Source organism: Arachis ipaensis, chromosome B08 (genome assembly GCF_000816755.2).
Source record: "Arachis ipaensis cultivar K30076 chromosome B08, Araip1.1, whole genome shotgun sequence".
Taxonomy (NCBI): Eukaryota; Viridiplantae; Streptophyta; class Magnoliopsida; order Fabales; family Fabaceae; genus Arachis; species Arachis ipaensis.
In genome coordinates this window covers 36167749-36172556 of record NC_029792.2, presented here as the reverse complement: position 1 = coordinate 36172556, position 4808 = coordinate 36167749, and the positions used below count along the sequence as shown (strand labels likewise).

General features: G+C 31.1%; 1 pseudogene; it reads right to left on the bottom strand.

Annotated features, from left to right (window-relative positions):
* LOC107610930 lies at positions 1381 to 2942 on the bottom strand (annotated as a pseudogene).

Below are 4808 nucleotides of genomic sequence, written 5' to 3'. Positions count from 1 at the left end.
TATCAGAGTGTTTGAAGATTTTCACAAATTCATTTCAATAAAAACCTAGAGTTTTAAATCCCGAGTTGTCTCTCAAAGGAATCGCAGTGAGGTGTGAGTATCATTGGCTATGAGAAAAAAAGGGTCGAATGCAAAAGACAAGAAATTGCAAGAAAATAAAGAGCAAACAAGAAAATCTAAGTGCAAAAAAGGCATCTTAACAAGAATTGAGAGTTAAGGGTTCCTATCCAAGTTATTGACCACAAACATGGCAATTAAGAAGAGTTAATCCTACTTTGTCATCCCCTAACATTGTGAGGAAGTCAAACAGACCTAATTGATCTTAATCCACAGGTTCTAGCTAACTCACTAATTAGACTTAGTGAAATACTAGCGTTAGTAAAAATAAAGCCAACTAACAATCCTAAATCACCAATCAATATTAGACATCAATGACTCAAGGTCACCTAAATTCTCAATTCCAAGCCAAGAATGCAAAATTCTACTCTAAAACTAGAAAAGACATTTTTTCAAACACTTGGAATGCATAAAATGAAAACATGGTAAATTGCAAGAATGATAAAATCTATAACTACAAAAATAAGAAAACAATAATAACAACTCATTTAAACAACAATAAACACAAAAAAGATTAAATTTTATTAAAAATAAACAAGAATTCAACAAGTATTCACAACCCAAAATTGACAAAATTAAGGAACTGACAAGTAAAACTAAAAGGATTAAGACAATATAACAAGAAAATGTAAAGAAAATTAAACTAAAACAAAAATTAAAACCTAAACTACAGAGAAAATTAACTTAAAAATCCTAAATTCTTAGAGAGAAGAGAGAGCTTCTCTCTCTAGGATTTCTACCTAAAACATGGTTCTAAACTACTACTATAATTACTACGTTGATCCCCCTCAAGTCTTGCCTCCATATGTATCAGAAATGAGTTGGATTGGCCAAAAATGGGACAAAAATCGCGATCCACATCTTTACCTAATTAAATCATGTGCTGCTACTCATATGTATGCATCTGCCTTGCGTACGCACAAATCCAAGGTGATCCGTACACATCTGCCATATGTATACACAACTGGGCAGATTTTCAAAACTTTATTTCTTCATGATTCCTCCACTTTTGCATGCTTTTTCTCCATTTCTTCATGTCATTCTTGCCTTTTAAACCTTAAATCACTTAAACAAATATATCAAGGTATCGAATGGAATAAAAGTGAATTAAATTTAACAATTTTAAAGCATAAAAAGTATGTTTTCATAATTAAGCACAATTAGAAAAGTTCACAAAACTATGCATTTTTCAATGCATAAATACAAGATAAGTTGATAAATTTTACTCTTTTCAACCCAAAATTTATCATAAAATAGGTTTTATCATTGACGTAGATCATTAGCTGACAATGAGACACACTCCCAACAATACCCTGATGTTGCTGGCAAGAAAAGTACATTAAAATAACTCAAATCCCCCAATTCAAGAATTCTAACCCCAATCTCAACCGTAAATAAGTCTCTTCTCAAATTAGTCCTAAATCCAGTGCTTGGATCCTTGTTCAATAAGGCTTTCACAACTTTTAAATGAGTAAAAGATAGTCTTACCCATTGTTTTTTACTATCTTTTACAAGGTTTGAAGCTGACTCTAAGAGCAAATTAACCACATCAATATGACCTTGAGCTGCAGCTATGTGTAAGGCAGTTGATTAGATAAATCTATAGTCATGGCCAAATTGAAAAAGAAATACAGCAGTTCTCTCAGCACCTCTACAATATTCTTCTACTCTAAGTCAGAGCTATGGTGAAATGCATATAAACAAACATGTTATATTTGTTAAAAATGTAAATTATATTGGCTTCTCACCTATGGTAATAAGTCTGAAACAACACAACAATCCGAAATACCAATACGGCAATACCAAGCAGTTAAAACCACTGAACCTGTATTTTTATTTTTCTACTGAAAATTTATCACTTCTAAGATTAGTGGTACATGTCAATTTAATAACATGCCACAATAACAAAAGCATCCTTCTACCATTCCTAACATTATTTTTTTCCCATTTGGCCAAACAAATCAAATATTGATACATTTAAATAAGGCCATGTTGTATCTATCTTATCAAGATGACCCTACTTTGCTGCAACGTGAAATGGGTCATAGTCATTTTTTGCGACAATAGAAGCAGCTTGTAGATCGAAGACCTTAAGTATCTCATTAACAATAGAAGCACGTCCATTTTCTATGGCAACATAAAGAGGGGTCTTCCCCTCAAGTTCTGCTTAGATAAAAAATCTTTCATATCAAAGTTAGCAGAATTTTCAACTAAGCCTTTCACTCTGCTCAAGTTTTCCTCCCGTTCTGCTAAATAAATTGGCAAGTCACACCGTTTTCTAAGTGACTCTTTGATTTTTTTCTCTCACTGCTAATGAAGTTAAGCTGCTTCTCTATCATAGTATGGAAACTTTTTAGTTTTTCCATAAATCCACGGAAGCCTTTTTGTTTCTCAAGTATAATGTCATATCTTTGGAGAGTAAGACTACTTATTTATGGTTGAGATTGAAGTTAGGATTGTTGAACTAAGGGGGACTGATTTAAGCCATTTTAACATGCTTATTTTGTCAACAACAGGGTACTATTGAAAGTGTACCATACTGTTAACAGCCCACATCAGCAAGTGTTATTCACATCAGCTATTGAGATGACAAAAGGATTAACATAAACAAGGGCTTTTTATTGAAATAAATATAGAAAAATTTTTATTTCCCTAAATACACATGGATCGAAAACTTTTTCAAAATGCGTAGCACCAAATTATGGGAAGCATCCACGAATTGGAAATAGCCTCCATCTTAACGCTGGCGCCCACGAAATGGTGGCATGCATGGCAGAGGAAGCGTTGACCACCAACCTAGCCTTAATAGACGCGAAATGGGCCATTTCATAGATAACATCCACGAAATGTGCATGTTAATGGCGGCACACACGAATTGGGCATTCCAATTCTGACACACATGAAATGAGCTTCCTCGTTTTAATTTAATTAAAACCGATATTTTAAATAGAAAAAAATAGTTTGTTAATAAATGATTTCCCATTTTAGATGTACTCATCAAACAAATTAATCCTTAAGGAGCCAAAAATCCTACAACAAAGAAACGATCAATCTTTGACAAATCAACATTTCAAATTATTAAATGGTGATTTAACTAACTTAATTAAACTATAGCATATCTGATGGATCAAAGATTACATAATTTAATTAATTAAGTGCGTGGTTGGGATCTAGAATGTAGAAAGTTCTAATAATTAACAACTAAGGCCTAGTTGGGTAAACAACTTAAATAAGCTCTTTTGGAAAAATAGCTTAAAGTATAAGGACTTTTATTAATAGCAGCTTATAATAAGTTATTTTGTGTTTGAATTTTTAGTTATAGAAGTACTTATTTTAAAGTTGTAGCATTTGGATAAATAACTAAAAAAATACAAATTTGTTTAGACAAGAAAATAGATATTAAAATAACGATGATAACAAATATATTTCAATATTGAAGGTTAGATTTTATATAACCTAATCACTAAGATTACAATCGTTTAGACAATTGATTCTTTATTTGCTCTTTTATTAGTTCTATTTTTTAGGCAATTGGTTCTTCCCACGTAATATCATTAGAAAATGGTATTCTGGTATGTGGTGAATAATAATAAAATTTTAATTGACAATAATCTTGATGGCAATGTCAAAGAAATTATTGTGTAGTTAGTGTTTGCTGTTTTATTATGTATGATATGGTAGGTGAAAATAAAAAATAAATGTGAAATGTGTGTCAATGTATATTTTGTTGCTATTTTTTACTTTTTTTTACTCTTATTAGAACTCTCTCTTCCTTTTTTATTTTCTTGTTTTTTTATTTTTTTTTTACTCTTATTGTCAGATGGAATATTATTTTAAAATGGTGGTGGAGGGTCAATATTTTCAGTAGATGAATCATTACGTGAAAATAGTGGTGGAGAGCCAACACTTCCAGATTATTACAATTTAGTTGCTGCATTTCGTGTTTGATACCAATGAATTGGGTCCAATTCGTGTCAGACCCCATGAGTTTTCCCTCTGCCTCCCTTTCGTGGGTACCACATCTATGATGGCCGAATTCGCGTTCGCCATACCTGAGCAGCCCATTTCATGGGCGCCATACGCCATACACAAGATGGATTCTTGCTACCATTTCGTGGCCGCCAGCGTTGAGATGGAGGCTATTTCTAAATCGTGGGGGCTTCTCATAATTTGGTGCTAGGCATCTTGAAAAAGGTTTTGATCCATGCATATTTAGGAAAATAATAGTTTTTCTGTATTTATTTCAATAAAAAAACCCATAAACAAGTATTTTATTTTTTGAAAACTACTTTGATTAATTTAATTTTTTGAAAAGAAAAATAATGCAGATTGATATATCTTTTAGGAACAATTTTAACTATTAACCTCCTAAATTTTCTTACATCATTATTAACTTTTACATATATCAGTCATTTTCTTTGTTCTTTATTATTAAATTTTCTTACACACACATTTTGTTAATATTAAATAAAAACTTGATTTTAAAAAAAAATTGTTGATATATTGTTTAAACATGTAAGAAATTTTGATGTTTTACACTTAAGATATAGTTAGACATAAAAGATATATGTGTCAAATGAGTATCAAGTAAGTATTATACCAAATATGTTTGGCACATCTTTGATTCTTATTACAAAAATTTTTGTAAAACTCTAACAATAATTTTACCTTTATTATTACTAAATTATTTT